Source organism: Hippopotamus amphibius, chromosome 1 (genome assembly GCF_030028045.1).
Source record: "Hippopotamus amphibius kiboko isolate mHipAmp2 chromosome 1, mHipAmp2.hap2, whole genome shotgun sequence".
Classification (NCBI taxonomy): domain Eukaryota; kingdom Metazoa; phylum Chordata; class Mammalia; order Artiodactyla; family Hippopotamidae; genus Hippopotamus; species Hippopotamus amphibius.
The window spans coordinates 76,425,685-76,443,247 of record NC_080186.1 but is presented as its reverse complement, the minus strand read 5'-3'; the positions used below and the strand labels follow the sequence as shown (position 1 = coordinate 76,443,247).

The 17,563-nt window shown below is 45.2% G+C and overlaps 1 protein-coding gene across 6 annotated transcripts in view; it reads right to left on the bottom strand.

Annotated features, from left to right (window-relative positions):
* Positions 1–17,563, bottom strand: part of GNG12 (G protein subunit gamma 12) — a 122,772-nt gene that overhangs the window by 55,549 nt on the left and 49,660 nt on the right. For all 6 annotated transcript variants that reach the window (XM_057716796.1, XM_057716770.1, XM_057716752.1 and 3 more), the window contains one exon: positions 17,238–17,290. The gene's annotated coding sequence lies outside the window, so the exon portion shown is untranslated. The remainder of the gene's footprint in view (positions 1–17,237; positions 17,291–17,563) is intronic.

Genomic DNA, 17,563 nt, shown 5'->3' with positions numbered 1-17,563 from the left:
ACTGCACACACAGTATTGTGGGAGGCAGCACAGTACAGAGCTAAACAAACAAGCAAACAACTCTGGAATCAAGTGGGCCAGGGGTCGTGTTCTGACTTCCACTTACTCCCTGTGTGACCTTGACAAGCTTACATAATCTCTCTGCGCCTATTTCCTTATATGTAAAATGAAGGTAATAATAGCATCTACCTTATAGGATGATTTTAAGGATGATACTTACAGCGCTTAGAGTAACTCCTGTCCTCTGGTAAGTACTCAGTACCTGTTGGCTATTATTATTATACTCTTTTTGCACCTCAGTTTCCTCATCTATGAAATGGGCGTAATAACCAAACCTACCTCACAGGGCTGTTGTGAAGATTAAATAGAATAATGAATGTATGGTGTTTAGCATAATACTTTGTATATAGTAAGTTGTGTAATGAATGCTAGTCACTGTTATTCCTAAAAGATCCTCCTCAAAGCATTACAAAAATAAGACACCCAGATCTGAAAGACAGTCCATGCAACAAAGAAATTGTTTCTTTGAATAATTTTAGCAAAGGACATTTTGTGACATTCCTGCCCCTTCCACCCGGAGTCCCAGTTATGCACAAAATACTGTGCTTTGTATTGAGTAAGCTCCAGTGACTCTCAGGAGTTCTGATGTCCCTCCAAATATTCTACATATCCCTTTAACCTGATACGGACATGCCATCCACTTTTCCATGTAAGGGGCTATTTAAAACCCTGGCTTTGTAACACAGGGAGCAAGGCACACAGGCTTCTCCTGCAAGGGCTTCTAAGGCCCGTCTACTTGCCTTGGCAGGGAATAGAAAAGTGGTGTCTTGTGGTTGCAAACACCAGAAGTCGACTCATAGCTGCTAACCTTGCAGAGCTCTTCCTCCACCCCGGGAAAGTGCCGAGCATGTTATACGCATGGCATCGCTGAAACAAGGGCCCCCAGGAAGTTTCAGGGTGTCTGAAGTTCTAGCTGGTGGGAGCAGAGCTAACCTACGCACACAAACCCTGGGATACCTGCCTCCTTCTCAAGGTCAGTCCCCCCCACTCATCCAAGGGTGTAAAGGTGTAAGACCACTCCCACTATTCTCTGGGTAGGGCAATCTTTCACCCCAACTCCCCTTTTGATATTTGGCCAACTCTGCCTGCCACCTAGTGGCCATTCAAGCACACACCCATAGGTCTTCCTAAAAGGCAGGAGGGACCTGGCGTCAAATTCAAGGTGAGGAAACAGAGAAATGAGGCCCAGAGAAATGAAGCAGGTTGCCTAAAGTTAAAGGGAGAAGGAAGCCAACATGAAGTGTGGAACAGCTTCACCCTAGAGTTAGGACATGGTTCTGATTCAGACTTTGCTTAAAGTCTACCTTCAGCAAGATGCTTCCTCCAATCATTCAATAAACATTGGCTGAGCACCTACTATGTACCCACTGCTGTGGCAGATGGTGGGGACAGGACGATAAGAAGGAGGACACGTCTATCTTCACAGTCCAGCGGGAGAGGAAGATACAACTGGGAATCAACAACTCACTCTGCGATTATTACTCTCGCTTTAAAAATGAGCGGGAGGAACATGTAAGCTACGATTAATAAACATTTCTAAGTTTCTGAAAATGAGGTTGTTGGACTAGATGCTAAAAAATTTCTAAGGCCTCTTTACAGCTCTGTTTCTCTTTACTTCTAGAACTTTTGGGGGTACAGCTTAGACTAGAAACCAGGTCACTTGACCAAGAATCTAGTGCGCTCTCTTCATACCCACTGCTAATCCATGCTTATTAATACCTGGTAGTTATCAAATGCTTACTATATGTTATATCCTGAATTAATATCCACTCCTGCAATCATTTTAATAAACTATGAGATATGTGTAAAATGGGAATAATACTTGAGTAAAAAAAAATGCTCTAAAATGGTTTAAAAAAAAAAGTTCCAAGATAAATAGAGAAGCTTCCAACCCAGGTGTAGGATTCTTAACCACCATTTTGCCTCTGTTTGATCTAGTTACGTGGTAGATTAAAAACATTTATGTACTGGTGTCCTCAGGCTCTCAGGACTAGAATGGGTAATGGGCCCAAGCAAATGAGGGTTCAAAGAGCACTTACTGTGAAGGGAAATAAGGAGCACATTTCTCAGCAACAACGTTGCTTCGGGGGTAACTCTGGGACTCCAGGCGCAGCTGTGGAGCCTGTGCCGCCACGTGCAGGCACACCTGACCCTTGGCTTTATCTCTGATACCAAATGAATAAAGCACGTTCCAGCAGGTCCACTGAGTACATCAGCAAACCCTCCAACATGGTACTGCCATCACCTTTACTGTCCTCCCTGGTGTATCTACGCTACATCCGTGGTGGGAGCGATCAGGCAAACTCCCACAGTGATTCTGCAAATGGAGGCATCCGGTTCATGGGGGGCCTTGCTCCAGAGCCACAGGGAGCTCCTCCCGCTTCCTGCAGCAAGACCACTTCCTCCTAAACCTGGGAAAGCAGACCCTGTGGGACCTGGAGCTTCCCAGTTTTGTAAAACTCTCACGTGACTCCCCAGCCAGGGTCTCCAGAATGACACTCCAGTGAGCCAGAGTGAGGACATATGCTAGATACACTGAAATGTTCAGTCTACAGTGCTCTGCTACCCTTCTGCAAATGGCAAGTTTTCACTTAACTTTCTAGGTCTTAGGGATCCACGCCTGCCTGGCCCAACCAGCACCCCGGCCCCAAGCCAGGCCCGCCCATCATAAGCACTGCTATGCTCGCATCGTACCTAGCATGAGATCGAGATCACTGATTTGTCTGTCTGTGGACTGTGAACACAGAACATGGACTGGGTGGCTTATCCATCCTTATGCACTCAGCACCTAGCACTGCGCCTGTCTCACAGAGGTGTTGACTCTCAAAGAACTGGAGAGTAGAGCAAGGAATGCCAGGGCTGGACGAGGCTTAAGAGGTCATCTCGTTTCAGCTCCTGCCCAATGCAGGATTTCCTTTGAAATAGCACTAAAGAAAAACACAAGTTTAAAAAAGTATGTGTGTGCATTCATGCATGTGTGGTATCCTTCTACCAGAATGAGGTGCACAGTGGTAAAGACACAAAGAAGAAGATCCACTCAGGTCTTCTTCCTCTGAGAGTTGGCCATCATCTTTCTTGAGAAGTTTGTTTCCTCCTTATTTTTCAAGAAATGCATGCTACTTAGAGAAAAATGTGTGAAATACATTAACATGGATACAAGATAAGAAAAGTTAACATGTTGCTATATTTCCTTCTACTCTTTTCTCTATGAATTTTTAAGGTAGCTGAAATCGCGCCCTACTGTACAATTTTGTTTTGCTCCTTTTCAGCAATGACATTTCCTTAAGTGATTATAAGCTCTTCATAAGCATCCTGTTTTAAAACTTTTATTTTGACATAATTTCAGACCTAGAGAAAGGTTGCAGGAATACTACAAAGAATTCTCTGATACCCTTCACCCAGAGTTGGATTCCTCAAATGTCAACATTTTATTATATTTACTTTAACCCCTGCACCCCCTCCTCTGAGGGGAGGGGAAAGGGAGAGATGATGTTTTTTTACCCCTAAATACTTCAGTATTTTCTACAAATGAGTTCGTTTATCCTCACTACAATTAATATACTGCTATTATCCAACCTACAACCTTGTTCTGATTTCGGCAATTGTCCCAATAATGTCCTTTATAGCAAAAGAAAATCCAAGATTCTACGCGGCACTCAACTGTCATATCTCTTTAGTCTCCTTTAATCTGTGACAGTTCCTAAGTCTTTGTATTGATATTTCGCAGTACTGATACTTTTAAGAGTAAAGGGCCAGTTATATGGTAGAATGCTCCTCAATTTGGGTTTATCAGATGTTTCTTCCTGATCAGATTCAGGTTTTGCACTTTTAGCTCATAGAAGTGAATACACATAATTTTTAATGATTTCAGTAAGATTCTATTTTCCATAGGCATCCTGATTGCAGAATCTTGGGTTGTTTTATAATTTTGCTATAATTGAATGAAGCTCTTTCTTTTTCTTCCTGTCAACTATCTATTGGCCTTTCTCCATTCACTTCTATGTTTAAGGATATGATAATAACAACCTTTTCTAAGACACTCCTGTCAATCTGCAGTCCCATCATTGATAATCGGCCTTGCACACTGGCATGTTATAGGATCTATATTAATTAGAGAGACAAAAAATAATATCACACTGCTGCTTCAATAGACTTGGTCTTAAAGTATGGTTACAGAGAGCGTTGCTCCTCTCACGATTGATCCTGAATACATGTTTGTTTGTTCACTTGTTCATTCTTTTGTCTGTGCGTTCTGTCCTTCATTCAACAAATCTTCAGAGTGTCTGCTTTGTGCTAGTATCTTCTAGGTGCTGACATCAAGTTCTCGTGTAAAGAAATAAACACAGTAATACAGATTACGCTAAGGGCTGTGAAGTACCCTGGTGTTAAGTAACAGGAGGGGGCACTCTGAGTGGAGCAGGCAAGAGCCTGGGGCTCTGAGACAGACACAGAGGCGGCGTGGCTGCAGCCGGGATGCACAGAGGAAAAGGGGGGCCTCTCCAGTTCCACCCCGTAGCACTTATCATGACTATCCTCGAAACGTCTGCGAAACCTGCCCTTTACTAAAAACACGAACTCTCAGACGGACCAAGCCCAAATGTGCATTTCTAAAGTCTGCCCTTCTCTTTCCCGTTCATCCTGGTCAGCAGAGTCTGAACTTCAGCGTGCTGCCATTTGTGAATAATAACGAAAGCCTGAAAATGCCCAGAAATGAGAGCGCACTTACGAACCATTCTGATGTGGCTCAGCCTTGCAATTACCTGAACATCAAGGAATCATTAATAAATCAGGCTGTCTCAATATTAGATTAATGGCCAGTTTCAACGGTGGAAAGGGGACAGATGGCCAGGAAGAAAGGAAGGGGTGTGTGTGTGTGTGTGTGTGTGTGTGTGTAATCTCTTCAAGTAACTGAGGTGGTGGCTGCAGCCACGGGCATGGAAAGAGAAGCAACCAGCCTGTGCTGTGGGCTGAGGCTGGGCCAGCAGGAAGTCCAGCTTCCCAGGCCCATTCCCTCCTCTGGGCTTTGTCAGAGTGAGCCAAAAGGCAAGAAAGTAGAGGATTCTCCCAGGAACTAATCCTTGTGGAAATCATGCCTCCCCCCCGCCCCAATAATGCCTATTTAGTGCTTAGGACAATTGGTTTCCATACACTCGGGGAAAAGCAAACAGATGATACCATCAAAAAATTTTTTTTTCTTACATAAAAATTTCATGAGATAAAAAATTAAAGTAGACAATACATTAAAAAACATGATAATGATCATTAGAAAACTCCATTAAATATGGAAAAAAATTACAATAACCTACAAGGTGTGGGCACATTCTTTTTCTTTCACATCTTTCTTTTGAGGAAACACAGCCCCGAGGCAATTAATCTGATGTATGAGGAACAAACAGCCTCTTACAATGCCAGGCCCTCAAATCTGAAGTACATCTAAGGGTTTCTGCGAGCAGACAATGGAAAAACAAAACAAAACAACTACTAAAAGCATTACTAACATAAACACTGCGATTGTATCCTGCACTTGCGGGATGGAGATCTAGGACAATGGCGATGATGAACACTCACCAGGGACACGAACTACCACTTGGCAAACAAGGGACAGCAGATGAGATTTCCATTATGAAGGCTCTTATTATTGAAGACACAACAGAAGCTAAACAATCAGGTCAGTTCTGGTCATTAAAAGCAGCTGAGTAATTAACAAAGGCTTGATAAAGGTGTCAGTATAAAATCACATTTCAAGAGAAGATGACATAACATGGGAAGGTTTTTATATTTCAACCATGATCCTTCTACGTCTGTTTTGCATTTTATTCTTAAAAATATGTAGAAAATAGTAGTGAAATAACGATCACGTAGTCAGCCCAGCTGTGACTTTCTGGCAGCTGTTAGTAGCAAGTATAAATGAACTGAGGTAAATAATTTAAACTAGCAGCACTAAAGCAAAAGATTTCAATGTGGGCAGCAGTGAGCTGGAGTTTGAAAGTCAGGATCACCAACAGATACCCAGTCGGAGGCTGAAATTCCTATTTTCTGGTTGGTTTTATGTCTCTGCCACAATCTCAAGGAGTAAAAGAAGCCTACAGACTGGTAAGGATTTGCCGTAATTAGCACTGGTAGCAGAGTTTTGGCAAAAAAGTCCACTATAGTTTAATAGGTGTGAGCCTTAAACCTAGTAGCATTTTAACCATTTTACTCTTTACAGATATTAAAAAAAAAATCTAACCCTAAGTTTAGAATAACTGTTTCAAGGCAAAAAACCCACCCCCAAACCCTTATACACCTAGCCCCTTTCACCGTCCTAACTCATCACAGGCTGACAATTTCCAGATTATCAGTCATAACCATGATGCCTGACGGCTCATTTTACACCGTTCTCTACTTCTCCACCAGGGGGCAAAGTTGGCCAGCATTTGACAAAAAGAAAATCATTTTCATACTTGGATATCCTTTTGCGTAGCAGTAAAAAGATGGTCACATACAAAATGTGACCATCTTTTTGCTTGTTTTGCATCTTATCTTGTACATTTAATCCTGACTGATTAGCAAAGCGCTCCAGCCCTTGTGTGGAATAAGAGGGAAGGGCCACGATGAAGGCTGAGAGCAAGCCAGCGCACGTGATCAGCACAGTCCTGTAGGCTGGGAGGCCCATTCTCCCAAAGCTATGGTTTTTCCAAAGCTGATACAGTTTCAAGGATATTCCTCTTTTTTTTTTTTTAAAGGAGAATTTTCCACCAGGCCTATTTCAGCCAGCTGATGCCTCACACGGGGCTGGCTCCCTCCTGCCTGGCTCCTTTACAGGGCCTCCCTCCCAGCAACCACAAAGCCACGGGAGGTCTGAGAGCTCCCGCCCTGCCTTCCTGCAGGAATGGTGGGACCTTTCCACCCCGGGGGAGGGTATCTGGTGGCCAGGAAGAAGCCCAGACAACAATCCTCGGCTGGTCCTCCCTCCTCCTCACTCCCAGGGTTAGGAGCTCTGGGTGGGAACTCAGGTCTAGCTGGGTCAAGCCACAGCAGAAGCCACTCACAGCGGCAGCGCCTGTTCCTGAGGGAGAAGCAAACTGGAGTTTTAGCGTCTTGGTGCAGGCGAAACGGGGTAGAGGGAAAGACCTGGAGTGTGTGCTAGTTCTCCCAGGTCTGGGGACAGATCCAATTTTTGTGGATTTTAAGTCTTATATAATTTGAGGCCCTTTTAAAGAGAAGAATGAAAAATTAGGAATAGCACATGAGCTATAGGACACTGGAAGGGGTCCTTGCCAATGGGAGATCCTGAGGCTTAAGCTTCATCAGCTCCGTTGTGGGCCCTGCGAGTGGAGGATGTGCGGCCAGGGGTTTCCCGCGAGCCTTGTCCACAAAATGGCAATGGGGGGTTTCCTCTAAGGCCACGTGGCTCAATCCCTGCCTCAGGGAGTGGGCCACTGAGCTGGGCAAGGAAGAGGGCAGGAGGTTCGGTTCCGCTCCCTCTCCATCCTGCCCTAGCGCATGGCAGATGCTCCACACACACTTGCTGATCCACCGACTCAAGTGGCCCCACTGCTTGGCCCCCACCTGTCCCTACCTTCTTCCTGGCTTCCCAGCCACATTTCAAGTTTCCACATCAAAGAAGATTGCTGCTGAGCTGTCTGTCTGCCAGGGTAAGTCAGACCTAACCTGTGAGCAGGTTTCCTGCTCACCTGGATCATCCTTCACCAAAAGTGTCCAGGCATGAGTGACACCAACTTCAGAATCAGCCCAACAAATAAGGATATCATCATCATTCTTCACAAACCTGGTATTTGGTGCAGCCCAGGCACCTGGTCAGTAAGAAGCAAGGGGACAGAGGCTCTGTGGCTCAGGACTGCCCATTGCTCCAGGAGGACCCTAGGGATGAGCTGCTCAATGGAGTGCAGGTGTTGCCCTGTTAGAGGAGCAAACCTCCCTGCCACGAGTTCCTGCTCCGCCGTGGCTGCCCTCCTGACCAAGCCCCAATCTCTAGTTTGGGTCATCTTGTTATCGTTCGGCCCTGTCTTCTCCTCCATGTCCCCTTCCAAGACCTCCTTGGATGCCAAGAAGGTGCCCATTATGCGTCTTTATTGAAAGAGCACAAAATAAATGGACCTGAATTTAGAGCATCGAGCTAAATATAGCTATGTTTGCATACTTCCATGGGACTTGTAAAAGTAATATATAAACTTTTCCTACTCTAGTGGCAAAATTGCTTACCCAAAACTTAACAAGGAAATGAGGTGAAGCCTAAAACATGGAAAGCTGTTTGATTTACTTATGTAGCTTGCTTTCATATATGCTAGTTTGGTATTTATAAGCAAACCAGCTACTCAATGTTCTTGTTCTTTCTTGAACAAAACAATGAGAACAACTTCTTACATATAAAAGTGTCTTCATGAAGCCATTTATCACAAGTAAAAGAGTCCTGCAAATTCTTATCAGTCAAATGGAGATAATATTGTGATGGAAAAATAATGGCCACCGCTATTTGGGAGCTTACGATGTGTCAGGCCTGTGCTGAGCATTTCATATGGATTATTTCACTCAATCCTCTCAATAACCCTGTGCAGGATTATCCTCCACTTATTAATGTGAAATCTGAGACTTTAAGAATAAGTGACTTGCTCAACTATTGCTGGAGAATTGATACTTTTTTCAAGGCTTTAAAAGTTTTTAAGAAATCCTCACAATTCAAATAATGATAAAAGCCCGTTTATTGAACAGATACCATGTGACAGGCCACTGTGCTGAATTCATTACATGCATCGGTTCCTTTGATACAGCCCTCTGGTAAGGCAACTGTCATTATCCCCACTTAACAGATAAGGAAACCGAAGCTCAAAGATGCTAAACCACTTTGCCCAAAGCATCTCAAGCGGCTGAGGAATGGTCTGAACTCTAGTCTCTCTGCTTTTACTATGCCACCTGCCTAAAATGTATACAAATGTTAGCAGAAAGTTTGTTTTCAGGAACAGCCTATTAGCTGTTTCATATATCTAGAGTTTTGAATGGCCCAATAAAAACCACTATATTTTTTCAGGCCAACAGAAGAAGATAGGTGAGCAGTGCGAGGGGAGATCAGTTCTGCCCTGTGCACGCATCTGTCTCCAACATTATCTGGGGCAGGAGGGAAGGCCTAGGGGCGGGAGAGAGGGAGGGAGCTGCATCTCACCGTCTTTGAAGACAGCCATGAAAAATAACTAGGACGTAAACCAGGTTCACGTCTGGATACATAAGGTTTAGACTTGCCAGGGGAACCAGGCCATGATGCAACAACCCAAAATGCATTTAATATTTTCTTAGGCCATTGTCCCCAAAGTGATTTCAACTTCACCTGATCCAAGCATCTTGCTAGCACACGTCACTTGCTCATTTGAGATGCTGCCTTCACCACGGGGTGGGGAATATAAACATAGAGTGGCCTGCTTGACGTGGGATCCACCACCACAGTGGCCCAGCTCGCACATGACAAAGAAGGGCGACTGGCAGAGAGGCCCAGTTCACAGTGCTGGTGCTGGAGAAGGCAGACAAACCAGCTGAGTCCAAAGGACACTTAAACATAAGAGAAAAAACTGCAAAAAAGCAGCGACGGCAGTAGGGCGCATTCTGCAAGGCTTGATTTTGGAGAGTTCATAAACTGTGGATGGACCCCTGATCGCAATGGCCCCATGAAGCATGGCAAATCAGCTCTCACCTCATGAGAAATGCTGGTAGAGCACAGAGTTTCCCAATACTAGCTTTCTGTTGGGGTTATGTCAGGTGCACCTTGGTGTGACAGTGAAGAAAACCTATGCAGAGGCAAGGTCAGAGGCTTCCCTATGGTCTCAGAGACCAGAGTGTTGGTGTAAACCTGGCTGCCACACGAACCCCTGCAGCCCAGGCAGGTTTTCTCAGATGAGCCTCACGCGCACACTTCTGATCCCATGAAAGGGAAGGTTACAGGGACTCAGGCTTGGCTTCACGGGAGCAGCATCTTTCCAACAACTCCAAGCATCTGAAAATCAGAATAGGATGCTTGGGAGGGAGGGAGGGAGGGAGCTCCCCATCCCTGGACTGTTTTCAAGCACAGGCTAAAGGACCACTTTTAGGGGTGTTGCAGAGGAGTTCCTTGAACTGGGCCAACAGTTAATATAACAAGATGCTCAAGTGGAAGTTTCCATTGCGGCAACACGATTCAACAGATGGGAAATTCCAAAGCCAGGGGCCAGACCATTACATGGAAATTTCTAAGAAGCTGACCTAGCTAGCTCAAAGGTCCATAAGGAGGATATAAACAGGTTCAGGACAGTGGAAAGTGATGGAAGGTTTTGTGGGGCAAATTGCTCGGAAATGCTCTGATTCCCACCCTCCCCAAGGTGGGTGGGGTGGTGGAAGTCCACTTTTCATCTCAAACCTGGAGACAGGAGGTTCAAAGACAGTACCTGGAGGGCTTGTTGAGTTTGGGGATTGGTATGTTACCCCTGCCTGAGGAACCAAAGTGTGAGAGGAGGGCTGAAGCCACGTACAGTGACAGAGTAGATGAAAGTGACTGCTCGCCCCTCCCCTGATGGGGGGTTATAGGGCACCAGGAATGCCAGCTCTGGTGTCTTTGAAACAGGCTCTACCCACCAGGGCGTCAGACTGAGGGTGAGAGGACCCCAAAGAGAGACTCTGAATGGGAACCAGAAGTTGCAGGAGGACAGTAGCCGCCAACAGAAGAGGCACTGCCCGAATCCTGGGAGATCCAGCTGGAAAGTGCCGGCGGGAGGAGTCCTCAGGACAGCCAGGGAAACAGCCAGAGAGCCAAAGAGAGTCGGTTCACCCACCAGCCAGGCTCAGAGAACACAGAGCCAGGCACGACCATGGTCGTCACGTGAGAACTTCCCTCTCTCTTTCTCTCTGCCTCACCTGGGCAGGCCTGGGGCAGTGGCCAAGGTGGAGGCAGGTCTTCTCTTGGAGTGAATACTGACCATGCACAGACTAAAGTGAGCATTTCCAATTTTCAGAAAGTAAGTGGCACGCATGTGTGTCATTTAAAGGGGCCTTAGGACTTTTTGTTACCGAAGAGTAACCAGAAACGTCATAGGCCTGACCAAGTTTTTATCAGGAAATGAGGAAGAATACACCCCAGAGAATCAACTTTAAAGGCACAGTGAGAGACAAGAATGAAGCTGTGTCTTAATTATGTCTCACAAGCCACACTGTGCAGTGTCCTAGTCACAGCTAACCTTTGCAGCACTGCCTGCGTGCCAGACACTGGGACAAGGAGTCTACAGACATGACCTCACCCAGGCCCCCCAACAGCTCCGTGAGGCAGGTATTATCATCCCCTTTGACAGAAAAGGAAACCATGGCTCAGAGAGGTGAGGCAACGTTCCCAGAGTCACACAGGTAGGTAAGCAGAGGAGTAGCTCAGACTCAACCTCAAGTCTGACATTGAACCCTGGTCTCTATTCTCCCAGATGAGTGGTTTTCAACACCCAGTGGTGAGTAAAGCAGGATAGGTATTTGGGACCTTTCCATTCTTCCCTCTCAGGAGTCCCTGAGCTAGAAAACCAGAGAGAAGAGTTTGAAAACCACTGCACTGCATGATCTCAGCAGTCTCCTCCAACCCCGGAATCCTGGGATTCTGTCATCTGCGGGTGGGGAGCGGAGAGAGGCCGACCCACAGAAGAGGACGCGGGGAAGAGGGAAAAGCCAGAGTCTGTGTCCTGTGCTCCCAGAGAGGTAGCCAGAAGGAGCTGGTTCCAGCAGGTGGTACCATAACAAACCTGAGGTTCACAGAACTGCACTCACGTGTATAAATATATAGTTCAGATAATGCACGTAAAGTACTGAGCACGGGGCGAGCACCTGAGTAAGCATGAGGTAAACAGCAACTATGACTGTGAAAAGTTTACATATATGCCTGAAACCTCAACGTGCAATTTGGTGCAACATACTCAGCCACTGACATCACTGTGTCTGTTCCATAAGGAGCTGTGTTTATCATGGACGCTAAACTCTACTTGCTGAGCCAAGAAAAGAACACAGAAGATTAAGCTAGCCAAATCTGAAACAATTCGAACAAGTCTGAAGCACTGGCTCTTAAGCCGTAGGAGACTGGGGAGTCCTATGAAAAGATCATGGGAGCATGATCCCTTTCTCCAGTAAAAAAAAAAAAAAACTACATACATAGCATTTTGCAAATAATTATAGAAGCCCATTCATTGATTCAGTCTATGGACTACATATCCACGGAAGCCCATTCATTGTCTTCAGGTTAGTAATCGAGACCCAGGGATGCACCATGAGGTCCTCAGGTCAAAAGCTGCCTACCTGACCCCACAGTGGGGTGACCCACCCTCCTCTCAATACGCTATTGTTACTAGTGTCGTGATACCAAATTTGGAATTGGTAGTCAATGTAACTGAAGCTGAATCTAATTTTAAATCTTTCAAGTTTAATGGACTTCAAATTAAGAATTTCTAAATCAGTGCACTCTGGTACCTGGAAATTTTAATTGCTTGGCATGCTCTCTTTTCTTTCTTCTGGTAACAAAATCCTCCTTTTTCCTAGGGACCCTGTCCCATGCGACTCTGGTGGGATTCATCCTCTCTCAAGGAACACATGAACAAGCCCTGGCCAGACAGATACTGCTTATTGTCTACTGCCTACTTCTGGCCAGGTTGATTCAGGCAAGGAATCTAAACTGAGCCAAACCTCCTTGGTACTGTTGTTAGAACAATGACAAAAGAGGCATCCTCTTTCCTCTGAGATCCACAGCTGTGAAGACGATGGAAATGTAATGCTGATGGCTACTTCTGCCATGTACTGAGGGGGGGCTTGCCTGAGAGGGAAGCTAACGGAGTTAAGTGGAGCCAAGAGATGGAGAGAGGGAAGGATAATGGCCTGATGATATTTTTTGAAGCCCTGGATACACCTATGCTTGAAGTCCATGGACTAGTGTCATTAAGTCAAGACACTAGTTTAAGTTGGATTTCTGTTACTTGCAACCAAAACATTTCTAACTAAAGAAACCTGATCTAAATGAAAACAAAGCCCAAAAGGAAATTCCCATCTACGGGCAGTCCTCATGGAATTCTGGGCTCCTCTCTGACAATGAGCCTTACCGAATTAAATTTTTTTTCATCCTATGCACATTACTCTCATACCACCCTCTGCTCCCAATGGTTCATCTAACCAGTGCTGCCAACCAATCACACACTACTCTTGCAAAAACTATTAAAGTTACCGTCTAGAAGAAGAAAATTGCAGAAGTGGACAACAGTAGCTCAGTTTATAGTTTGTTGTCATCCACACATCCTTGGGAGTCTAATCCTATTCCAACGAGCTTCTCAAACTGCCCTGGTTCCCCCAAAAGGCACAGAACACTCTGGTATCTGAAATGATGACCAGCCACGGGGCTCAAAACAGAAGGAGAGATACACGCGGAGCAAGGAAGTGGGCCACACAGGTCACAGTGGACAGGGTCAGTGTAAATTCTGTGTATCAAAAAGCCACTCTGCAGACTGAGTCAGGGCACAGCATGATTTGGAATTGGGAGAAATAACATTCACTGAGTACTTCCCAGGAAGTTGTTTATTATTCTTTTAGAACTGGCATGGTAAGGAATTTCAACTCGTGTGCCAAGTCTGGTCCACAGCCAAATGTCCGGGCTCAGCATCAACAGCCATGACAGTCTGTGACGTGCACCATGGGGGAGGGAGGAGGCATTAATGTATGTACTTGTTATTACAGCTGAAAATATTATGTTTTATACTTGGATGAAGGAAGGCCAGCAGAGAAATGCACACGTGGACTGGAAGGCTCTTCTCGGGCGGCGCTCAGGTGTCACATGGTTGGTCTACACCGAGGGTGGTCCTCATCAGTCATTTCTACCGGGATGTTGTTCGCTATCTTTTGCGGCATCCTCTCCATGCGCACCCGGGGGAAATTACTCTAAGTCTCCAATCACAATTAGCCTTGCTGCTTCTGAGTAACTAGCGTGCTTTTATCCTCCAGCCACCAAGAACTCTTAACTGCGCACGTTGTCCTAGTACTGACTGCTCAGAGGCTCAGAGGCATGGAGCCTGCTAGTGTGTGTACAGGCTCTCACTTAAGAACTGAGGCCTAACCTTATCTCTGACTTCACCTTACTTTTCCTCCGCTACAAATTTCCTTCCTTCCTTCTTTATCTGAATCTTATTTATGTGTGTATTTAAAAGCCACCTCAAACATCTTTGAAAGAAGACAGGCACATATACTAGATCAATAGCAATCAAAGTAATGTGCAACATATCGGATGGTGAACAGAGGACAATTTCACAAATGCTGCCTGTTGTCACAGCCGTTATGGGGAAGTTCCCAGTGAGCAGGGTGAGAAGGTGGTGGCCTTGGACCACGAATAGCCCTGGGCTAAACTGTCAGGTCAGCAATTATCTCAGACCACGACCCTCCCGCCCTCCTGCACACCTCTCCCCCTACTCCATCCTTCCTCAGGCAGCTGGGGGGGCCTCTGGTCCATTCCGGTGCATCCCATGCCTACTCTCTCATTAGCACTGTTGGTAGCTCTCCCTTCCCCAACTTCTCCTGCCAATCAAAGCAGCTGACACTTCTACAGGACCTTGTACTTGACACTGATAAGTTGTCAATGGTTGACAGAAGCTTCACCAATTTCTCTTAGGAATGAAGAGGAAGAAATCAAAGGACTAAATCACTAATGGTGGAATAGGCTGTAATTATGATAGAGATGCAATTGAACAAGGGGATCTTCTGAATCTCAAATAATTCTACGTAAAGCAGTTAGCACAGTGCCTGGCACACAGCTGGCATTCAATAAACAGTAGACACTAATGATGACTATCAATTCTGTAATTATTAATCCTTCCACCACTGGATTACTCACTGTCTAGTCTTCTATCACTACCATGACTACCACCACGGAGGTAACTGTCCCTTTCCAAACACTGGCCCCTTTCGAAGCCACAGATCCACAATCGATTAATGTATTTTAATTACATTCTATGGTTTATAAAGCACTTGCACATACATCATCCTTTTTTATCTTCTTGGCAATCCTCGAGTTAAATATTATTTCCATTTTACAGATGAGGAAACTAAAGCTCAGAAAGGTCACGTTTATAAGGACCTAGAGCCAAGGAGTAGCAAAGAAAGGACTCAAACCCCAGTCTCATACAAATTTCTTGTTCTTTCCTCAACAAATTGTTGCCAACCTCGTAGCAATTACATCAGAATCATCTGAGTGCTTCAAGATTCCTGGGGACAGCCCAGTGAAGCGACTGTGAACTTGTATTTCAACAGGTACCTCGTGTGATCCTGATGAACTGCTGGTGGGTGACCAGGTGCAGGGCAGTGCTAAGTACCCACTGTCCTCTCGGCCCCACGCTCAGTACTGCAAAGGGAGGCATACGGAGCCTCCTGCTCTCAAGGCACTGACAAAGCTATTGAGGGGGTGAGACTAGCAAAGGTGAAGAAGAGTGAATCACAGAAGGCAGTGTTTGGCTTTGAAGTATTCAGAGCCGAGAAGATCACAGACTGCAGGAACAGGCAGGGAAGACCACGTTACAGAGAAAGGAAGATTCTACTGGCTTTGCAGAATGGGAAGGATTTCCAAGCAGAGAAGGGGTAAACAGCATGAAGTGTCCTTGGGAGAAATGGTAAACAGGCTAATTTGACCAGAAGAAAAGGAATAGCAGGAGTTGAATAAGAGAGGACGGGGCCAGGTAATGGAGGTGGAGCAGTAAGAGAGGAGTCTAGGCTAATGTGGTAGATGACACAGAGGCACTGACAGTTTCTGAGCAAAGGAGGAACATACTGAAAGTTGAACTGAAGGATGACTGGTGTGACCGTGCTGTGTACCATGAAGCGAGGCTGGGAGTGGAAACCCGGTATTGGCAAGCCCACCCAGGATCCTGCTGAACTGACTGAGATGCCACACAGAAGAGAACAAGACCAGGATCCCAGGGTCTATCAATCAGAATAAGGAGAGGGGATGCGCTAGGAGATGGGAGTGTGACCTGAGCCCTCTCACTTTCCGGGTGCTTTTCACTCCATCACAGCTGTTTTCATGAGACTCATAAACACTGTAGGGTGGATTGTGACAATGGCCACAAATCCTTCCCTCTCTGCATCCATCCTCCTTGCAATGTGATTCTTCAGCTCCTCCCACCAAGAGGTAGAATCTATTCCTATACCTCTTGAATGTAGGCTAGCCACATAGCTTGTTTTAGCCAACAGAATGTGGTGGAAGCAATGTTGTGGCAGTTCTGAGACTCTGCCTTAAGACACTTCTGCTGCCTCTCTTGGCACCCTGCCCAAATGCCATGTGCACAAATTCAGGGTAGCCTGCAGGACAGTGAGACACATGTCTTAGCCATTGTCATCACTCCAGTCAACAGCCAGGTATCCCAGCCTTGGCGACCTGGACCTGGAGCTGACTGAAGACAAATGAATGGTCCCAGCTGAAACCAAAAGAATCACACGCCTAGGCTCAGCCCAAATGGCCAACTCTCAGAATTACGGGATAAAGAAATGATTGCTATTTTGAGTCAGTAAATTTTGGCTTAAATTTCTGGCAGTAAATTTTGAAGAGGTTTGTTATGCAGCAAATGCTAACTGATACACATCGCAAATAACAGTATCGCCACATATCAGGGAGTGGTGCCACATGAAGCCTCAAAAGCTTTTTCACTTAAAAAATACATTACTTTCCCAGCTCTACCACTACAGAACTGGTATCTCATGACAATCACATTTAGGTTTAAAGAGAGATGAGAGAAAAAATAGGGCAATAAGAAAGCTAATGTTACAGCTATGAGCCAATTTTCATTACAACACACTGTAAGGGACTGTCTGAATTCCTTGGCTGAAGTAACACTTTGTTGTTTTGGATACTGTCTGAAACAAGCAGACCATCAACATGGGCCTGGAAATAGTTTCATTACAAAAAAAAGTTTTCATTTTAATAGTATTTGGCATGTAATCATAGATCTTTTCCCTGACCATGTTCTTAGCAAAAGAACATGGATTGATTTGTTTTTTTAAGGCATGGAAACATCATAAATCATTTCAGACGAAGAAAAAAAAACGTGAATAAATAGACATCTAATCAGAGTACCAGTAGGGACGCATCTAACTTAGAAGTATGAATATCATTTCAAAAATAATGTCAAATGGCCACTTTGTTTTAAAAATGAAAGAGCACTTACCAGTAAGACTCTGCGTGGCCCACCGTTACCAGGTTTTAGGTGATGGAATGAATCTGAAATAGAATGAAACAAGCATCCCATGAGTAGATCACATTTAGAAAGGGTGTGCCTTCGATCCTAGTGACTGCCATCACGTTGAATATTTATTCTTTTAGTTAAGGATTAGCAAAGCTTTTTCTGGCTCCTGATGGAATAGGGAGAGTTTTTTGCCTACATATTTCAACTTCCTGAACAGAGAGCATTCTCTCATCTCCTTCAGGGAGTGGTCAAAGTCTGAGGCCAGTATAACTATAAATGGTAGTGTTTTCGTCCAAACCCCTCCAAGT